Source organism: Microtus oregoni, unplaced genomic scaffold (genome assembly GCF_018167655.1).
Source record: "Microtus oregoni isolate MIOR12 unplaced genomic scaffold, Mior012 000004F_ref0000308, whole genome shotgun sequence".
NCBI classification, from domain to species: Eukaryota; Metazoa; Chordata; class Mammalia; order Rodentia; family Cricetidae; genus Microtus; species Microtus oregoni.
In genome coordinates, this window is record NW_024543063.1 from 20309887 (window position 1) to 20333248 (window position 23362).

Sequence of the window (23362 nt, forward strand, 5' to 3'; positions counted from 1 at the left end):
ACTGTAACTGCTAACTTCCGCATCCTTAAAAGTTTAATCATCTTCCTCAAATCTAGTCCGTATTATATAACCCAGATCGAGCTTTTTCTTAAATGTTTCTGACAACCCTGTGGTTTCTCCATATCCACTCTGAGCTTCACTCATGAAAGTGCCTCCTGTATTTGCATATGTACAGATGTGTTTTACAGTACTGTTATCCCATCTTCAGAAGACAAGACTGAGGCACAGACATGAAGATGCAGTTAGAAAACATCCCTGTCACTAGGAGATTGCAATTAAATCCTAAAAGATCTTTCAGAACCTTTTGTGGGGCACGGAAAGGATGTGTTAAAAATATTTGAAAATTATGAGTCCAACATATGACAAGTTGCTATTTTTACTTTTATTGTGATGGTGAAATGACTACTTATATTTTTATCTCTAGTGTTTCACACAGTTCTTAGCATATTGTTGTGACTAGAAAATGTCTATCACATGAATGGCTCATAATAGCGTATTTTGAACCTCTTGAAATATATGATCTGTAGTTTTTTACTAAGATAGCATGGTTATCTCATGTGTTTTCAAGTAAATGACCTAGGGAGATTTTCCTACAACATAGAGGCAGAGCAGGATAAGGAAGATAAGAAAACCTACCATCCATTTCTACAGATATTTAATCTCTTCACCCAAAACACCCTGGTACACTGGAGTGCTGTTGTGGGAGCTCCTTCCGCTCCTTCAGCCAATAGCTGCTGAGATACCAGTATATTGGGGCTTGGTCTCTCTTTCTTTAAAAACAGCAACTGCCCTTTCTCACTCTCTGACTTCTGGTTAGGCGCCATTTGTAGAGAGAGCTGCAGGATGCTTCCTGCCTTCCAGCTCCAGGCCACCTGCTAGCTTTACCCAAAATAATTACATGGTAACTGTATTCTTTTAGACATTGCCTGGCTCATAATATCTAGCCTTTTCTGGCTAACTATCATATCTTGCTTTAACTCATATCTAATAATCTGTGTAGCACCACGAGGTGGTGTCTTACCAGGAAAATTCTAGTGTACATCAATCTTGGGCTGGAGCTTTATCGCGTCTGACCCAGAGAGGAGAGGCATGGCGATTGCCTCACTTCCTCCCAGCATTCTGTTCTGTCTACTCCACCCACTTAAGGGCTGGCCTATCAAATGGGCCAAGGCAGTTTCTTTATTAACCAATGAAAGTAACTCCATCATTTCCCCTTTTTCTGTTTAAACAAAAAAGAAATGCTTTAACTTTAACATAGCAAAATTACATATAACAAAACAGTTATCAAGTAAGAATTACAGTTACAATATATATATATTTTATCTTTTATCATAACTAAGGAAAACTATAACTATAACTAACCGTTCATCAACCCCATCAAAGACTCCAGAAGGATATAATATTACCTAAGCAAACAAGAAGTCCAAAACTCTAGAAATGACAGAGACATCTCGCTGTCTGGACAGTCACCCAAAGTTCTTTTGTGCCATTGAGGCATCCATCTTCATCCTACAGGCCCATGGTATCCAGCAGACATTTCCATGAAGCAGGAAATTTCAAAAGCACTCAGTCACTATCTGCTGTGTCCTGCAGAATGTGTTGCAGACTCTTTCATGCATCAGGAACCCCAAAAGACCACCGCACCTTTAGGCAAGTTCAGCAGTCCTCTCTCTGTGGGTTCTCTGTGTCCAGTTAATGCAACAGTCCAGACAAGAGCAGTTTCTTGCCCAAATGACTATCAAACTCCATAAGGAGCCTTTTCGATGCCCATCTTCCTCTTGAAGTAGATTGGTGCTGCTGGGAGCAGACGTGTCTCATTGTCATGAAAAGTCCTAAGTTATTAAAACATTTAAATGCCATATTCTGCAGTCTTTGAAAGATATGAAGAATGCCTATCTAAGTGAAATATATCTCTATATATCTAGAAAATCTAACTAACATGACTACAAGCTTGACTATTATTGATGATTATCCATTAACAACCTATATTTCCTAATTACACATTACATTTTAAATGACCTACACAATCACAATACCTTAATCAAGAGCAGAAATACATATATACATATAACAAAATTGACCTTAAAATCCATACCAATGCAAATTATTCATATCTATATCAGAGTGCTAAGCTCATGAAGTCAATCATGGAGAGTTAAATGTCAGTTCATTTTGTTGTAAGTGATGTTTGTTTTCATTTTGTGCTGGTTTTGACAGAATCCTGTAGAAAAACACTAAGAATGGTATCAGTGAAGTCATATATGCCATATTATGATTGTTATAAGAAGGTAGTGAAGCCATGAGCATATGCCATGGACTCCTTATTGCATTCTATTTGTATCTTTAAATTTCAAGTCCATATCCAGACACTAATTTAACAAAACTGAGTAGGGACTATTAAAACTAGGTCATGGCTTTTTTTTTTTTTAAATATCAGGTAACGGGTTCTTAAGCCATTAGATGATTTGTGCAAGCAAATGATGTTTCATACAGAGAGATGACAAACAGGATTGTGATTGAGGGCTCATATAGATACAAATAGCCAGAGTTGGCCACCATTCTCATTGGTAAGTATATTTATTAAGGGTCTTGAAACTATGGCTGATTTTCTTGCCAGTGTAATCATGCATAATAGAAATAATCCATATGAAAGGCAGAATAAAGCCATCAAAGGATATCATTCAGAGGGACTAAATTTGATCATTGCTCAGAAAATAGGCTTCTAAGCTTATCGCCTGTATAAATACCAATTTTAGCCAATAGGCTGCTTCATAATGAAGTATTTGTGGCTGAATAGGGTCTTAAAATGGAACGGCTGAATGCTGGAAAAGAACATGAGTGATGATGAAGCTTGGGAATCAATCTAACGGAAGCATCACATTATACTGAGAAGTGCATGTTCCCTTCAAAGTCGTCATTATCCAGCCCACTGCTTATCAGATCCATCATTTGTACATGTGAACAGAAACACAGTTTCTTCCCAACATCAAGATTTTTGTCATGGTTTTAGGACAGATATTCCAACTGAGTGTCCCAGAGTAAGCTGATCTTGCCCCCCATTATAAATGGTATAAAAACCATAATTCCTCTTCCATAAAGTACTTATTTCAAATATTTTTGCATTTTTAACACAGCTGTTTTAAATAACTCCACCACAACTAGAAACTGGGCCTTTGATCTACAATCTATATGGCAATTTTGTGAATAAATGTTGAATTTGATATGAATTAGATTAGAAAATATACTGAATATCAAAAAACATGTTGAAAGCATGAACAACATTAATTATCCACTTTGCAAATGGGTTATTATAGTTTGATGCCTTTGTTTGGAAAGCATACATGGGATATAAAAAATAAAAAAGACAAGCTGTTTTCTACAGAGAAAAATAAATCATTTTTAATTATAGGAAAATGGGATAAAAGGTGAACTGAGAGAAATTACATTTTTGATATATTAAAATATCTCTAATTAAGAAAAAGAGAAGATAATAAATATTTACTGATGGCCTTTTCAGTGTTATGAACTATATTATATATGCATATATAATTATTTTGTATTTATTTGTACACATATAAAATGTGTTATATTTAGAATGCTTTAGAATAGTGATATTGTTTTGTCCTTAAATTATAAAGCCACAGTAAAACACTGAAAATTTAATACATCATTTTAACTAATTCAATAAATTTGTTAAATGCTGGGAAAGAGAGAGACTGACTTTAGATTTATCTAACTGATAATACACGCTATTAGACCAACTTAAATTTATATTTTTAGAATAGGATTTACCCATGTTGTTTTATAGAATGTGCTCTGTTTAACATGTGTGTGTGGCATGCTTTTGCACATCTTCAGTAAGTGGCTTAAGGAACTGATCACATACTGTATGCAGGCAGAGTTCAAAGATGATTAGTCAGGTTCTATGTTGGTCCCCAGACTGTGAAACTTGAGACTGAGACATTTCTTCAACACCTTTCTTTCTTTTAGGCAGATTTTCTCTGGTATTGTCACAGTGGTGGAAGACAACAGCAGAAGTAAGAGAAGCAGTCTTGCACTGGTTGCCTGGAGGGTAGGAAGGGGAAGCAAGTCTAGGAAACAATAGCAGGCGATGATTGGTAACTACCACAAAAATAGAAATTTCTGTCCTGTGACCACAGGGAACAGATATCTTTCACAGTGAAAAGGAGCTTGGGAGTAATCTTGAGCCCCAGGGACTCCAAGTGAGAATTAAGGACATATCTCGAGCAGCCTGGGAAGTCATGCTGTACCAGACTGTGAGAGAAACAATGAACTAATATTTTTGAGGTTTTACACCACTCTGTTGGCTGTAATTTGTTGGATAACAATAGAGAAAGAAAAGTAGCAGCAATGGCGAAATGCTAGCTTTTGGATACTAGGAAATAAAATAGATTGATTTTCTCCACTCACCTGTTTTTAAGTAGTTTATGGCCATTACAGAGGATGAGCAGGTAGCTTGAGTGAAAGTTTAAGTGTCTATTAACTTCATTAGCAGAGCCCTCCAGTGTACCAGGGCATTGTGGGTGAAGAGATTATGTATTTATGGAAACTGATGGTAGGTTTTCCTATATTCCTTATCTGGCTCTGCCTCCATTCTGCAGGAGAATCACCCTAGGGTGCATTTACTTGAAAATCCCTCAAATTAAAATTCAGGTTTCAGTTTGTTTTTCTTTGTGGTGTTTAAGGAATATAGCATGCATCTTTTGTAGGGGGAAAACAAGTATCTTTTATGGATACTTATTTGGAAATGATACAATAAAGCAATGGGTAATTCTGCTCAGATATTAGCATGTGGCAAATGAATCACGGGGGAAAGAACTGGAAAGTGGGAATGAAATGGTGGAGTTCCAGCAGAGGGAGTGGGGCTCCAGTAGCAGCCTGTAATGATAACGAGAAAGACTGAATAGGAAGGAATAGGGCAACTGGGAAACAATTAGCCATTCAGAAATAATTTCAGAGGTCTACAAATGAAAGAATCCCGAATGGATAAACACACAGTGGCTTTAAAAACTATAAAAGTTAATGATGTGAAAATGATCATAAACAAATTGTGGGACTAATTTCGAAAGAAAAAGTCAGGTCAATGAGCAGCTATAATTCTTGAATTTATCCTAAATTTAATTTTAAAATGGAGTAATATGCTCTTTTCTTCTTTCTGTGTGCACTATAAACTCAATTGAAGTTAATGGGAGCTATGTGCAGGGCAGTATTTCTAAATCACAGCCTCTTTGAGGCTAATTATTTGAACCATTTTTTTTTAAATAGCAACTTTTTCCAGCTTTGGTAATAAGCAAGATACCATTGTTCATATTATAGTAGATTTCAAGAAAATATTCATGAATATTTCTTAAAGTGGTCTAAAGTAAGAAAAGATGTGAATTAACCCATATGCTTAATAAATAAATATGAAAAAATCAGTGATGATGTTTTAAAGCTACAAGATGCAAGCTCTGAGACATCTTTACTAATGGCCGTTTTTAAATTGAAAAGCTGGGAAAATCATCTTGTTTTTAACTATTTCTCTTGTTAAAGATTCTAAGCCCCCCCCCCGTGTGTGTGTGTGTGTGTGTGTGTGTGTGTGTGTGTGAGAGAGAGAGAGAGAGAGAGAGAGAGAGAGAGAGAGAGAGATATTAATATATATGTATTCCCATTTGTGTGGGAGTAGGTTTGTGTGCAGGTATGTATGTGTTTAGTGACCTGAGGATGACTCCTGTTGCCTTCTTCAACCTCTCTCCATTTTGCATGTTGAGAAATGATTTTACACTGATCCAAGGGCTCATTGAGTCAACTAGTTTAGCTAGTTAACTTGTACTGGAGACATGTCTCTGCCCTCTTCCCATATGCTGGGATTACAGGCAGGTGGTCATGCCAACTTGGAGATTGTGACAGTGTGACTCTGATCCTCATGCTTATCCAGCAAGAATTCACCCACTGAAACATCTCACCAGTCTTAAGATTTTGATATTTTGATCCTATTTTACATCTCCTGGGTTCTTGAGATCTCTGAAAAACACAGTCCGGGGCTACAAACAGATACACCCTAATAAGGCTCATGAAAAGTGAATTGTTCACAGGAAGCACTGGTGTCCCTAGACTTAGGTAGTACCACACTGCAGATGATCTTCTCAAAGCACTTGCTATATAAACAGACATCTCTAAAGTGCATTGCCCTTGATGCATTATAGCAATGAAGTGGAAGGCATTTCATAGACTACTACACCAATGCACATTACAGACTCTTATCATGAAGAAAAGACAAATACCGACTGTGTTCACTGGTGATGTTTTATTACATCCAAGAGTGAAGATAAGGAGAGCTAGGAAGAACTTGGTAGACAGAAGCACTCTGCATTTCAGTTTCTTTAAGACTGGATAATGGAACAAGCCTCTTTCAGAACATAAGTCTTAGAAATCTTTAGAATAAGATCTAACATATAGATGTATACCATTTTTATATGTTCAAAGGACAAGCTGTTATTCCTTTAATTTACCATCTCACAACAGAAAATACAACTGTTAGCATGTTTCAAGATAAGGAACTTCATAAAGGTTTGTGCTTTTTACGAATTTTGCTTGTATGTACATGTGTATATGTTTGACTGTGGAGAATGCACATGCCTGGGTGTTGGGAGGGAGGTGTGAGTGGGTGGGTGTATTTGTTCATTCTGGCTAGTGTGGAGGCCAAAGTTTAATGCCAGGATGTCTTTCCATATTACTTCACCTTAGTTTTTGAGACAAGGTCTCTCACAGAACTTGGGATTTTCTGCTTCCATTATATGCAGCAATTATCTAATTATTCTTTATCAATAAAAAGTCAGGGGTTAGATCTGGGCTAAGAACCTGAAAGGTCAGAGAAGCAGGGGAGCAGCTACCAGTGACTTTTCTACTTCTGTTCCTTCCTCCAAAGGATTGAGATATTCTTTCAACCCTACCTTACCACTTCCTGTCTCCCATCTTTCCACAGTCCTCCAAAACCTCTATGGTTAATTTTGGTCAGCTAGTGAGTAGCCATACTCTCTGACTCAAAGCAAGCTTTATTTTCAGAATGAAATCGGAATATCACATGACAGCTACACTTGTGGGCAAGCTCACTGTAGGTACCTGTCTTTGCTTTCCCTTCCCGACGTTACAAATGTGCAATGTCACACTTGACATTTTTACATGGGGGTTGGGAATCCAAGTTACTCATGCTCTTGCAGGATTTTATCTGATTTCTTTGGCTCCATTTTCAGGTACCCTTAAGACGTCACCTCCAGTATCAAACCATAGAAAAACACATGTGGTCCTTACACAAGCCAGTCAGTCTGTGCTCAGCCATGCATGAACTTACCCTTGATGCTCTAATGAGATGATCCTCATTCCATACATCACATGGTACAGTTGGAGAAGCTGTGTCACACAGGTCCAAGTTGGGGGCAGTGCTCAGTGTTTTCTGTGTTCTGCAAAGTAAAACAGTGCGTGTAGGCCTACCTGCCACTTAAGAACAGCAAATGACCGGTCATTTTAATTTGTTAACAACTGGGTCGATGACTTGCAGAATGGAGGAAAAACTTAGGAAAGAAAAGTAAAAATACTTCTCCCAAAATATGATGGTTAAATGAATTACCTGCAGAGATTTTTGGAATCTCTCTCTCTCTCTCTCTCTCTCTCTCTCTCTCTCTATATATATATATATATATATATACATGTGTATATATACATGTGTATATATATACACATATACATGTATATATGTGTGTGTGTGCGTGTGTGTGCGCGTGTGTGTGTATACAATATATACTATATGGATGGTTTTATATATATACATGTATATGTGTGTATAATCTTCAAGGTTTCTTGAACAGGAGAGTGAACATCCTAGCAAATGACACTTTATTTAAAATTTTCAAATGAAGCCAAACTCTCTGGGTCTCCTTTATTTTGCCTTAAACTATTGGCTGTCATTCTTAATGTATGGTTCTGAATGTTCCAAAGGAACCAGAAGAGAAGGCTAAAATACAGGAATGTCTATGCCCTCATTTTCCAAGTGGTCCCAGGTTCCTAAAAAGTTTCATAGGCAGTCCTTTCTTTCTTACTTATCCCCCATTTATGTTTTTTGCTTTGATTGGGGTTTGAGAACACAGAGACTGTCTACACTTTCATCTCTGGTACATTATCCCTCCAGACAGCGCTACTGCTTCTTTACGCTAAGGTGACCTTTCACTTTAGGACACAATGTGTGGAATGAGGAGTTGCCCATGGCCTCCATTCTTTGAAAACTGTCCTATTCCCACCATGGAGGCTTAGTCTTTCTCAGAGAGCACCATTCCACTTTTCTGTATGGTTCCCAGAAGCACTGGGTAGAAACCTCAGCATTGAGTCTAGTGGAAATATCACCTTAGCTGAAACATCACCCTTTCATGACTACTGGAATCTCTAAGTAAGGACATTCAGAGTTACAGGTCGTTAAAGTCACTCAGAGCAGGTCATAACTGGGTAGCTCAGGCATTGTCCCACTCTTCTTTTGGTGTTTGGCTTTTTTGGGGTATACAAAGGCAAGGATTTTATATTATACTTGGTCGTGCAGATCAGATCAGCATTCACAGATGGGGCAGAGTTTGATGTGATTTCATGATTTTGTTCAAAATGTTACCATAAAATATTGAAAGCAAAGTTGAAAAACTGTTTACAGTGGACATTTATCAATTCATCTCTTAGATTCTATGCTTTCCGTACATCTTCAACATGTGCATATTCCTCTACCTAACCATGTGCCAACCTAGTCTATCCTGTTTTTAATATAATTTGTAATGGCAGCTATCAGTATACTTTCTTTACCTCTGCCAATGTACATACAGAGCCCAGTCAATGCTTGTTTATCGTCTTTTTTCTGCTTTGATACAAAGTTTAGGTACAATGAGATGCTAAATACGTATTGGCTGAGTTGACAAATGCATTTATCTCTGTATTTATTCTGCATCATTGCTGCAGAGAACTCCCTCATGCTTCATTCCTGACAGCACACCTCTTCTCTGCACCAAAGAACAACTGCTGTGATAGGTTTTTCACCTCAGTTTCGTTCTAGAACAACCTGTGAATTGCACCATACTGAATTCAGTGTTTTAAGTTAGGATTCTTTCACTTGGCATAATGCTTTCTAATTGCAACTCTATTATTGAATGTTTCAGTCTTCTTCTCTTATAGATAATGATTGCATTGTACAAATGAGCTATATTTTATTCATTCTTTCATTGATAATTCCTATGCTTAATTTATTCTTTTTATAAGGAATGGGTGATTCACACTAACCCTGCAAGGTCCTAGAGATGGTGGATAAGAGCTCTAATTGCTTCTTATTCTCACTAGCATTTGATGGATGGCCTCAGTATTTTTAAAAATATTAGACATTTAGATATTATATTTTATTATTTCTTTTATTTTATATTTTTATGACTAATAATGCTGAATACCACTTTTTTCTAATCTGTAAATCTTTGATAATGAGCCTATTGAAACTTTTTGTTCATTTTTTAAAGCTAATATCTCCCCATTACTGGACCCTAGGAGTTATTTCTCAACTAAATTTTATTGTGGTGAACATTCGTTGAACATAGTGATGAGTTTTATAAGGACACTATGATACCAGTATATCAACTACTTTGACTATATTAAGCTGCTATTGTCGTCTTTTGCTACGATTCGTGTTCCCATTCATCACGACACCACAGTCTTTCACTTTTCCATCCTCTCTTTATATATTTAATTATGTATTTACATAAAAGCTTGGAACCATAAGCTAGAGAAAAATACAATATTTGTCTTTTTTGAGTCTGACTTAATTTGTAAAAAGTTCAAATTTCCTGTGAGCAGCATAATTTTACTTTATTCTATAACTTAGTACAAACTCCATTGAGTATTTATAGCATTTTCTTTATCACACTTCTGTTGATAATTCCTAGGCTAATTCCATAATCTGACTGCTGTGAGGAGGCAAATTAATATAGGTGTGTGAAATATCTCCAACATGCCAGCTCAGAGTCCTTCTAGTGTATGCTCAGCAGTTGTAGAGCTGGATCAGATGCTCATTCTGCCTTTAGATTTTGAGGGCCTCCATTCTGATTCCCATGTCTCTGAACTGATGTACATCCCTACAGTAATATATAAGGGGTTTCTTTTCTTTTTTGTAGCTTACCTGGCGTTTCTTCTTCTTTGTCTCCTTAGTGATGGCCATTCTGTGTGGGGTGAAAAAAAATCGCAATGTTGTTTTAATTCGCACCTCTGGATGGCTAAAGATATTGAACATTTTTCATCTTTATTAGCTGTTTGTAATTCTTTTGAGAGCTGTGTGTTCATTTCATTAGCCTATTTGTTCATTGGATTGTTTGATATTTTGTTATTTAATCTTTATGCTGGAAACTGGCCTCTTTTCAGGAATGTGTGATTGAAGCTAATTATTTTAGGAGGTCACGCCATGCACTAAGTCTAGTCATTTGTGAATTTGAGGGCTTTTGCCAGGAAAACAAAACAAAACAAAAGCTGTGTTATTAGCCTACTGTCTCACTTACTTTGCTGGATACTGAATTCCTTTGTGCTTAGGAACACACACATACAGCTTTGTGGATTCCTGCTTAAGTGTGGCACATGACATTTAGGAAAAATCTTTGTCCTAAGCACCTAGAGTTTGCTTTAATGGAATCACTTATTTCAATATTACAAAAAAAACCTGCTATGATGATCTGTCTCGATATTCATCTATATTCATTACTTTGATTGTATTAATGGCTTCATGGATATACACATATATTCAATTAGATCTATTGCAATAAATATGTTGAAAAGTAAAGAGAGATAAAATTGATGATGAAGATTATATTTAGAACCAACCTATTTTTAGGATGTACAGGTCTAACACATAAGTTACAAATCAAATACATCACCTCCTTAAATACTTAACTGAAATTGTTAGCATCACTTTCCAGGGACATGATTAGGTCTTAGTGAGGACAGGTCTCTTGCTGAAGGTCAGATTTAGCCTTGCTTATTCTTCTCTCTTGGTGCCAGAATGGGTTCACATCTTGGTGGTTCACATGGGGACTATGTCTAGAGTGTTGGCATTCCTAATGAATGGTTGTTGCATAGCTATTTCCAAGTAACTGAAACATTTTTTCCTGAAGGGAGCTTTGTTCTGATTCGTGGAACAAACAAAACATGCAAGGTTTAGGAAGAAAAAAGAACTTAGAAGGTTTACAAGAATGTATAAGCAGTGATGATTGCTGAGTAGAGGAGAATCTCCACCTTCCCCAAGCTACCTACATACCGTCATGCAGGGGGCTCCAGGCCCACAGTTTACTTGAGTCATTGTGTATGCTAAGGTGGACTCTTTAATGATGCTACTTTTTTTGTTGCCCATGCTCCTGTAAGTCACCCATCATCCATCATCCATAGTCTTGTAAATAATACCACTGAAGTCATTTGTTCAGCAAGCTGAACTTGAGTGGAATCATTCTTTGATCTGTGCCCTGTCTGAGGTAAGCAAACATTTGCTTATGTCATCAAACAGTGGATATTCCAAAGCTGAGTTCTGTTATTTATCAGCTCTTTATGTCTAGGTCATGCAAAAGGTACCAACTTTGTGCCCTGTTCTATGAACATAAGGTCTGAATGGGGAAATGAATGGCAACTAACATTACAAAAGACATGGACAAATGCAAGCTGCTGGTCAGTTTTCCTCTTTAGTTGTAATATGCCGAGGCCTCCTGCATGCTAAAGTCAGCAATCTGGTTAGTTCCTTGAGGTTTAATTTTAAGAACAAGCTTTGTTGATGATATGCATGAGGCATTTACTAAAATTGTTCTCATGGCATGAACCAGCTTATTGCTTCTCATCCGTTAGAATAATGAGTTCTTTGTGTTTGTTGGATTTATTTTAACACATGAAACCATTTTCAAAAGTGAGTGTCAATATGAAAAATTGCTCTCTCCATGTGTTCAGTAATGGAAGGGAAGCTCAGAAGTGTGCCCTTCGCAGACATCCAAGGGCTTCTTTCATCAAGCTTTCCCTGTGCATCTGAGCAGGGGGAAAGGATTAGATGACTTAATTCCTCCTTCTCGTCCTCTTTCCACTGGAGCTTTAAATATTTACTACCACTTAGGAATCTTGCAGTTTTGTAATCTTTGATGAATCAGCTATGCATTTGGAATTATCACAAGGATGCACTATAGAACAATCTGATCTTTTGTGTTTCCCCTCCTTCTTAGCCAAGTCTTGTTGAAAGTAGGTTAGTTAAACTAGATCAAATGTAAGTCTAAATAATTAAAACCAGGCTTCCTCTGGGAAGAGCTGAAGTCCCATTATAAAGCCTAGGATATGTCTGGCTAGAAATTCTTCAGTTTAATTTTTAATTTTTCTTTATGTATCTTCTTTCTATTTACCACTTAATTTTTTTCTACAAATGTGCAGCTCAGTATTCAGAAATCACATACAAATAGCTTTTAGAACATCTTTTTGCCTGGGGGAGGAAGAACAACCTTTGCTTCCCCTTCCTTCTCACCTTCTTTAAATATTCAGAGCACTAAATGGCTGTTTTCTATCAGGATTCTAAGTGGGAGTCAATGGATAGAATCAAAAGGATCTCTGAACTTAGGAAAAGAAAAATACCTTTCTCATGAGATATCTTTAATTAGAAACTATCATTTCTTGCTACTGTGAGCACAACCCCCAGACACAGGATTACTAAAAGCATTCCTTACAATGTGCTGCACAGAATTACCAAATATATTTTCAAATCATATAATGTTTTGAATGTATTCTGAAATATGATTAACATCATTTTTAAGTTATTGATTTTTTTACATAATAATTTTATCTACTGCCTTCACAGGAAAACAGACACACACACACACACACACACACACACACACACACACGCACATGCACACACACACACAATGGTAGTATATATTTTAATTTGTGTTGTTTAACTAATCCGATTCTAATAGACTCAGTTTCCATAGTCATTTCATATATCTTATTTTTTAATGGATTTAAACCTGGCTGGGCTGGGGTTCTGTGTGTGTGTAAACTGATGGATGGATGCTTTCTGGAAAGTGAGATCCCCAGGCCAGCCAGAGAGAGCAGCATTTCTCTCAGCTTTGTGCAAACATGTCACTGGTACTCCTACTGATCTGAGAGTGGTTTTCTTTTTCTTTAATTCTTCACATCCCAGTGCCTTTTATCCGAGTTCGGGTTCTTTCAGGAAATATTTCCCTGAGAGGGAATTCTTGTCTTAGCTATAGTACTTGAACATGTCTTTCTTCCTCAGTCAAGACTGCTTCATTGATGAAGACTTTGGGAGTATTTGAAAAGACCAGCAGGAGTGACAAAATTTGCTCATCATATGAACTTGACAAGGGTACACAATATCCTGAGTGTCCTTAGGCACAGACATTTGCTATAATACATACAGACTATGACTATTGACTCAGGAAGGCATAAGCCTTCAGGGGCTATGAGAACCCTTAACAACATGCAACTTTCTCTGCCTGTTAGGAGACAAGGGAGTCAGAGAGCTTCAACACAATACTACCCATTGTTTCCTGCTTGAAAATGGAGATAGGGAAGAGATATTCATAGTGTCTGTCTAGGAGAGTCCCCTGGTTGACAGCCAGCAAGAAAAGGAACCTAGATCTATAATTCTAAGGAACTAGGGTCTGTCCAGAACCTGAATAGATTGGAAGCAGGTGTCTCTTCAGAGTAGCCACGCCATGCTAACTCAGCCATGACTGATAGCTCCATTTTTGCCTGTGACATCTGAGAAGACACAGTCACACTGCCTCAGACTTCAGACCTACAGAATGAAGCAATAGGTTGGTGCTATGTGAAGCCAGTGCATTTTTAGCAATCCAAATCAGCAGAAAATGAACAGAAAATCTGATCATTGAAGGGTGTGTGTGTGTGTGTGTGTGTGTGTGTGTGAAATTGGCAATTCAGTAGTACAAGTTCTTATAACCCTTTGCCACATCCCAGTGTGTTAAAGATGTCTTTAAGTCCCATGCCTGTTCTTTATCAAATCTTCCCTTACATAATTCTCTTTGAATGTCCATGAAACAGGTAGCTTGGAAGTAGAAAGGGTTCACTCTAAATCTAGCAATCTTTCACCAGAAAGTGATATTTCCATATTTAAGGAACAAAAAAAAGTTAGAAATTGATTTCCCCTTCTTTCAATATGCTTTCTTTTGCTACATCCACAGCTTCCCAAGATAAATTGAGACACTCGACAGAAATGTGAAGTGTATAAATCACACCAGACTCATCTTTAAATCTTAAAGCCGCATTATAGTCTTCAGAACACAGTAGACACTCAAATAAAGCAAACTGTTGTGGGACTAGCATAATGATCTGAGGACTTAGTGATCCACTGCAGCTTTGACCAGACAATTTACCACCAAAAAGTCATGGAATGAAATATACTCACTACAAATATTCACAAAAGTCTTCATGCCAATCTGAAAAACAGTAGACCAAAATACCTTACAATTTTTTGTGAATTAAAATTCAAAATGTAGTAATACAAATGCTATCCAATTTGGCATTAACTATGGTAGTTAAGCCCTGAAATGGCTTGGATTTACTCTCTTTTCAGCTACATAAAACAAATTAAAAATTAAACCACTTAATATGTTTCTTGGACTATTGGAATTATAAGAATAATGAAAGCCATGTCAGTGAGTATCCCCATCATGACCTCTTTACTCATATTCTCACTCCTTCTTCTCTTTGTCTGGACCTTGGGAGCTCAGCCCAATGATCCACTGTGGTTCTCTGCATCTGCTTCCATCAGTTGCTGGGTGTAGGTTTTATGATGACAATGATATTTAAGATCTGACTAGAGGATAAGGCCAGTTCAGGCACCCTCTCAAGTATTGCTTAGGATCTTAACTGGGGTTATCCTTGTGGATTCCTGGGTATTTCTCTAGTGTCAGGTTTCTTGCTAGCCCCATAATGGCTCCCCCTATCAAGATATCTCTTTCTTAGTTCTCTGTCTCTGTCTTTCGTCCATCTTGACCTTCCTGGTCACTCTAGTTCTCCTCCTTTTTCCCTTCTCCCCTTCTTCTCCCATTCTACCTTCTCTTCTCCTCCAACCCCACGTTCCCAATGTTCTCAGGAGATCTTGTTTATTTCCCCTTTGCCAGGGGATCTATATATGTGTATCGTAGGGTTCCCCTTCTTACTTAGCTTCTCTGGGGTTGTGGACTATAGGCTTCTTATATGTTGATTTACAGCCAGTGTTCACCTGTGAGTGAGTACATAGCATGCTCATCTTTCTGGGTCTGGGTTACCTCACTCAGTAGAGTTTCTACTAGTTCCATCCATTTGCTTGTAAGTTTCAAGATGTTATTGTTTTTTTACTGCTGAGTAGTACCCCACTGTGTAAATGCACCACATTTTCTTTATTCATTCTTATGTTGAGGGACATCTACGTTGTTTCCAAGTTCTGCTGCTATAATCATAGTTGAACAACTGTCCTGGTAGTATTGGTTGAGTGTTTTTTGGGTATATGCCCAAGAGTGGTATTGCTGGGGCATGTGATAAGTTGTTTTCCAATTTTCTGAAAAACAGCCATAATGATTTCCAGATTGCTTGTATAAGGTTGAATTCCCACTAGCAATGGAGGAGTGTTCCCCTTACTCCATATCCTCTTCAGCGTAAATTATTATTGGTGTTTGTGATCTTAGCCATTCTGACAAGTGTAAGATTACCATCTCAGACTTGTTTTGGTTTGCATTTCCCTGATGGCTAAGGATACTAAACATTTCCTTAAGCTTAACTGAGCTAATGGAAGCCTTGCAACTCTGGCCTGAAAGCAAGGGAACCAGCATAGGACTATACTAGGTCCTCTGAATGTGGGTGACAGTTGTAAAGCTGGGGCAGACTGTGGGGCTACTGGTATTGAGACCAGGATTTATCCCTACTGCTTGTTATGGATTTTTGGAACCCATTCTCTCTGGATGGATGCCTTGCTTAGCCTAGATATAGTGGGGAGGGCCTTGGTCTTGCTTCAGAGCAATGTGCTAGACTTTGTTGACTCTCCATGGGAAGCCATAACCTCCCTGAGGAGTGAATGAGAGGTGGGATGGAGTGAGGGGAAAAGGAAGAGGTTACAGGAGGAGGGGAGAGAGTGAGAAAAGGATTTGGCATATAAAATGAGAAAAGACAGTTTTTCAAAAAATTAATTAAAAAAGAATAATGGAAGTCAGTAGTTTTTCGAGATTTAACTTACTTTAATTAAACTTGTTTTTAAATAATGTACAACATTTTCACTTATTTTTGGTTTGTCACACAATATTTTGAAACTTGCATGTATTATATGATGTTAAGTCTGAATTAAGGATATCTATCAACTAAACTATTTATGATTTCTTTATATTAACAACATCCAAAATCCTTTCTTCTGTCTGCTAAAAATGTACCCATTATTATTATATGCAGTATCATTGCTGTGCAATTATCACATATGAGAACACCTTATTCCCATATAATCGTAGCTTAAAGTCCACTGAGTAATTTTCTTCCTCTCTCCCACTATTGATCAGAAAAACAGTACATATCTAATAAGACTAATATTTGTTCAACACACTGAGACAGATTTCAAAGCAAGTGTTAAAACTTTGTTACCATCTTTACTCATTGATGTTTCATGATTTTTATAAAGCAATAGAGCACTACCCTTAAAAATAACCTCAAGTAGCTTATTAAATGACATCCCAGACCATGCATGCATCACGTAATGGTTTCATGTCTCTGATGTAGTCTTGTTTTGCTTTTCCACATTTGATGAAATTCAAGTAAAAAGTAAAAAAAAAAAACAATTTTCATCATGAAGTTTACATACCTTACTAGTTTAGTTCAAAGCGTGGTTTCATTTACACGAGTACTTTTGAAATTGATGAATACCACACCACACCATTCTTTTCTCAGTGTTACTTAGTTTGATAGAAAGTATAATAGGCAAGTAAAATCATTCTGCCCCACCCCTTACTGAAATGAGAAAATGATACAAATATTCCAACAATGGTATTTGCTATGAGTCTTATCTCCTCAATGAAATTAGTCAAACAGCAATATTTTTGGTTTCAACAATAGGAAATCTCTAAAAATATGCAGTGCATCTTAAAGATGTTCTTCTGCAGCTCTAAGCATAAGTACAGGCAGAACACCAGAAAGTGCAAATTGATGATTTATAAAGTGCACACACTTGTGTTACACATTAATATGAAAAACTTTCATTAAACAAATGCTCCTCAAAGCACTAAACAAATGGAGGTTTGATCATATACATTCAGTATTCTCTATTTCCCCTAGCTTCCAGGCTTCTGACATATGCTCCCTCTTGAATTTATGACCTCCTTTTCTTTAGTTGCTATTGCTTTATTGACACACGCACACCTACATATATAAATGCAACCTGTTCAATCTGTTTCATGTATTCATGATTCAAGGCTGGCCACTTTGTATTGGATAACCAATTACAGAACTTATCCCTGGGATGGACTGTTCCTGCCACTCTCAGCATTTCTTAGTTGCCTGCATGTCTTTATCTATGGGTGGGGTTCCAAGGTTTCCCCCTTTCATGCTAGCATGTCTATGGGTAATGCTTCTTCAGGTCTTGCTTAGAAAGTCATGTTGTTGAATTATAATAGGTGAAACCTCCTTTTTATTCCAGGAGATGGAGTCTGACAGCAGTTTTCCTGTGCCTTTGCCTCTTACAGTCTTTCTGCCCCTTCTTCCTAGATGTTTCGCGAGATTCGGGTACAGGAACTCTGTTGTCAATGCATCAGTTGTGGCTGAGCACGGCAGAAACACTTGTGTTCTGTGTATTCTGACTACTTGTTGTCTGTATGGATTCTTTATGTTATGCAGAGAAGTTGCTTCAATGAGGGGTAAGAACTACACTTATCTGAGGGTATAAAGATAGATATTTAGAATGCAGTTAGGACCTAGTAAAGTAGCAGTAGTGAGTAGGTTCTCCACCAAGATCCATGACCTCACTAACCTAGGGTAATTTGTAAGGTTTCCAGTATCACCATCCAGGATTTCCTTGGATTGAATAGGCCTTAAATTCAATTAGGGAGCTATTGCTTACCTCTGAGATATTAGTGCCACTTTTGCACCATTAGACCTGAAATGACATGGTGGCCATCACTCTGACCTTTAGATGCTGTCTCTGTCTGTGTAGGATTATTGCTCATTTCCTTCCCTTGGAAACTGGATAGCACCTTCCAGTATTATGAAAGTTAGTCCTCAGACAGAAGCTTTTGGGTCAGATTCATCTTGGAACTTTTTCAGACCTCCTTAGTATTACTCATTATTTAATTATTATTTTACACTTTTTTTTCCTCTTCAGTTTTAAGAAACACATTGCCCCTCTTCCTGGAGGACTGTTGGTAGTTATTAGCTGTGGTGGGAGGGGAAGTCAGGGTCTTCAATGGTGTAACCGCTGGTGAGTTGCCTGTGCTCCAGCACATAGATCAACACCCATGCCCTATGCTGACAATCTTGGTGACACTGAATGAGTCATAAAATAAAGCAGAAAGACATTGTGTGTGTGGGGGGGGGGGGCGAGAGGGATACCTGTTGATTGAAGAGAGAGAGTGGGGGAGGATGAAAGGGGGTAGAGGGGTAATGTGGCTATATGCATTATATGACAATTTCCAAGTATAGATGCAATGGGGGGCACTTGGCAAAAAATTGTAGACACCCCAAAGACAGGTGTGAGTCGGTTTTCTATCTTAGCCTCCAGTTGGAGAATTTATTTGCCATCAGGTCTCAAGGAAAACAGGAACACAATGAAAAGCTACAAATGTTTTCAGAATACATATTTGAATTAATGAGATTGATGTGTCAATATTCAGAAATCTTTCTTTCCCAGGGGAGGAGCATTTTTAATAAAAATAATGAAAATGAATCTAGCTTTCCATTTGTCATTTGTCATTGCTTTAGCAGTAGTTGAGAAATTCCAGGAACAGGCTATTTAACCTTCATGAATCTCACTTTCTGTATTATTCAATTTGACTAGATTTCTTACAGTTTCTTAAAACTTGCTATTTAAAGTTAAGAGCATGTTCTTATTTATCAAGAATAAATAAGGATACTTACAATAAAAGCAGGACCTATTTTGGGGCTGTGCATCAGCCAATCTGTTGCTAGACCTTCCTATGGAAAATTAAAATAATTACAATAAGTATTAGGTAATACCATTTTTAATTTGTTGTTTTGCTTTAGAGTCTTTCTGAAAGGTTTCCTTTCCTTCTAAATATTGATCTAGTGTGATCTTAGCAAAGAAAATACACATATATTTAGGTGGATGTGAGAGTGTATGCATAGGATCTCATTAATTAGAGGATTGCTTAAGCTCAGAAGTCAGAGACCAAATTAGACAACAGAGCATCATCCATCTCAAAAAGGAAATTGCTTATATCTTGCAAAACTTAGGATTATAGTTAAAGCAAAGGAAAACATCATACTGTATTTCAAAGAAAGAAAGAAAATATACAGCACCCCAAATGAGTTAAGATTCCTAGCAGCTCCACTGCAATCAGCTTGAAGAAGCTCTTTCTATTTGCTCAGTTTTCAGCATGTTTTACTATGCATGTGTGTGATGTAGATGCAAGGATCAACTATAACTGCGGCCTCCCCATTTTCATCTCCACGGTGAAAGATTACTTGAATAAAATGTGAAGTAACACCTGTGCTCATCCCCCTCCCTCAGGGAAGAAGGAACTCCTATTTTAGGCCCTGTGAGTCTAGAGGATTCAAACAAGGTGCTGTAGCTCATGATTAGGTCAGCAACTATTGCTCAGAAGTTACACCTGCTGGCTATGTGTAGTAGGAGCTGCGGGCCTCTTCCCACAGCCCAGCTCCTGGCCGCTTGGCTAGCTTATACCCCAAAATAACAACACACAAATTGTATTTTTTAAACACTGCCTGGCCCATTAGTTTCAGCCTCTTAACCCATTTCTAATAATCTATGTAGCACCACGAGGTGCGCTTACCAGGAAAGATTCAGCATGTCTGACTTGGTGGCCGGCTGCATAGTGTCTGCACTGGAGAAAGCTGCATGGCGTCTGAGCTCACTTCCTCTTCCTCCCAGCATTCTGTTCTGTTTATTCCACCTATCTAAATTTTAACCTATCAGGGCCAAGGCAGTTTCTTTATTTAACCAATGACCTTCCTCCATCAGTTATGGTTTAACAAGTGCTTTACCATGATGCATGGAAAGTTCTTCAAAGAAATTGTTGACTGGTGCTAAGAGGGGAAACCATGGTGAGAGCTTACACGCTGGTATGTAGAATATCGGTTATTATGCATTAAAATATGTCTTATATTAAAAATATCACCACATTCCCACTAACAGGTGTGAATTTTTTAGGATTAAGAGACATTAAAAGATAGTTTTGGTAATGCAAGTTAGAAGAGAAAGTGAATTAGGTATAACCTTTTGGACTCTTCAAAACAGGATAGATAATGGAGTATTTTTTCTGAATTTGTCAAATATCTATGGACTAAACATTGCTGATGTATTTATTGATTGTATGTATTGTATATAGTTTTGTACTTATTGTATATAGTTTTTCTTATATTAGTTATAACCTTATTTTCTTATTTTAGACAAAAAAGGGAAATGTGATATTTTGTTTGTGCTATAACAAATAAAATTTGCCTGAGGATCAGAGTGTAGAGCAAGTCACTAATTAGCCATAGAGGCCAGGCAGTGGTGGCACACACCTTTAATCCTGGCACTCAGGAGGCAGAGGTAGATGATCTCCATGAGTTCAAGGCTACCTTGGACTATACTAGATTGATCCAGTCTCAAAGAGAAATAGAGCCAGATGGTGGTGGCTGACACCTTTAATCCAGGTACTTGGGAGTCATACACCTTTAATTCCAACACTAGGAAGGTGGAGACAGGAAGCAATATGGCTGCGCAGAGAGAGGAATATACGGTGGGAGGAGATAGGAGCATTGCATTCAGTCCGAGGATTTGTAGAGATAGGATACGTTATTTAGTTTGAGGATTTCATAGAGGTAGAACTAGTAGCTAGCTGTTCTGCTTCTCTGTTCTTTCAGCCCTAATATCTGACTCTAGGTTTTTATTATTAAGACCAATCAGAAATCATGCTACAGGTATCCAATCACATTCTGATTACATCTGAGGCCTGATCCTCTGGAGGGAATTCAGGCTTGCTTCTGTAAATTTGAGCACAAGTTCTTGGTTGTGGAGGTGGCAGATCTTAGGGAGGAACCTACAATTATTGTTTTGCTGAACAGTCATGGTGTCAAATTGCTTCTAAGTACTGCTGTTCATATTCAAAGTTTAGTGCCTCTCCAGCCTTCCTCAGAAGCTTCTTATTGCAGCATGTGCTGGTTGATGCAGAAACTTACAACTGCCGCAAGTGTTGAGAATAAATGATGGTGGAATCCGTGGCTTCAGCTGGGACGGCTGTAAGGTAATACGCTAGTTCCAGGAAGAATGTAAGAGCCAAGCTGGAAAAATGTGCAGCAAAATGATGTCTTCCGGAAACGGAAAACAAACCCCAGCAAACTGACAACATGCACACACAAACTGTGGTGCTCATGAATTCGTCGCAGCTGTGGTTAGCAGAATAAGACTTGCACAAGGACCCAAGCATTTCATCCTGGAGAAGGGAGGGACCCACGATATCCCATCCCTCCCAGAGGAACCATGTGTAGTTAATGTTTGTTGTGGGAGAAGTGTTGTTTTCATAAGCGCTACAGCCACAGATATATTCCTCTTATTCCACTGAATGTCTTCCTATCAAAGATTAGCCAAGTAACACAGTGGACCACACACATGGAAAGCATGACCATAGGAGGGAGGCTTGTGAAGAAGTGTGCTAGTTATACGGGGAGGGAGAGTGGGGAAGCAAAAAGATAGAGGATGGAACTTGTCAAAGTTTATTATATAGAGTATTAAATTGTTAAAAAATAAAAAAATAAGAAAATAATTTTTAAAAAATGGAAAAAGGTTGGAAGGCTGAGTTTATCATCTAGGGATATCAGAAGCTCTATCCATAAAATCTCACTAGTGTGACTTCCCAAACATGAGTTGACCATGCACAACAGTAGATGTGCTAACACGGATAAGGCAAAGTGCCTTAGGCTTCAACCCTACATAACAAACTACAGACAACCAGGGAATGCTGGCCGTGTGAGGAATAGTCTTTGCCAGGGAAGAGCACACCAACTGGGTATCCAATACCAAGTGGTCAGTCCTGAAATCATGAATACAAGTAACAAACAGACAGATGCTTCCGAATCTGTTTCTGAGAAATGATTTTGAGGGGGAGCCTAACAAACAAACAAACAAACAATGAAACCAAAGCGAAAACCAGACAGTTAACTGACTTTTCATACTTCTTTATCTCTCTTTCCTTTTCTCTGATCCAGGATTACCAACCGGATCAACTGTTTCCAATCGTGACAATTTCCAGAGATTTTCCTGTAGAGAAATGAAATCTTATTTGCCACAAGATGGATGGGCTGAAGACATTAAGTGAGATAAACCAGACACAGAAGGACAGCATGCTATCTCTTTATGTGGAAGCAGCAAAGAAAAATGACCTGAATGAAGAAATTGTTATTATTGGAGGTTGAAGGAGGGGGCGGGATGTGGATTAAAGGAGGTAAGAGTTCTCAGTGCTTGTAGAAGCCATGGATTGAAACACTGCATCTCTCCCTATTTGTATGTACAATTAATGCACATTAACAACAAAACAATAATAATAACCCTAACTAAAATGAACCTCAATATGCTTCAAAAGTGTATATATACTTAAATATGTGTGTATAACATATTCATGCATATATTATATACATTACATATATGTATACACTTATATATGTATACAAAGATATATAATATATACTTTTTAAAAATCTGCAAACTTTAAAGAGTATAATTTATATGTTTTCATCATGGAAAATGAGCACATGAGATGTTAGATTTATTAATTAGACTGATTTTCCACATTATAACTATATATCAAAACATTATTTTAAAAAAATAATTATATAAAAATCACAAAAGAGGAAAGAAAATTTGTAAATACCTTTTACTTCCTAGTTACTCAACAAAGCTGAAGGTCACAGATATGCTTGAGCACGGACTTCATACTCTTTCATGAAGATACAATTCTGTTATTATTATTTTCTGGTCTAACAGAAACAATATCTCATGAATGAGGAAATGATTGATTTATTGTTCCTTTGGGTTAAAGTTTAAATGAAGCAGTGATAGATGCAGACTCTCGGAGGGTCAGTCCCATGCTGCTCAGCATGGAAA

The 23362-nt window shown here is 37.6% G+C and overlaps 1 long non-coding RNA gene across 1 annotated transcript in view; it reads left to right on the forward strand.

Annotated features, from left to right (window-relative positions):
• The window catches only part of LOC121447505, a 179893-nt gene extending 157267 nt beyond the window's left edge, over positions 1-22626 (forward strand). Inside the window, exon 4 of the long non-coding RNA XR_005974185.1 lies at positions 22468-22626. This is a non-coding gene — a long non-coding RNA (uncharacterized LOC121447505). The remainder of the gene's footprint in view (positions 1-22467) is intronic.
• The last annotated feature ends 736 nt before the right edge of the window (positions 22627-23362 follow it).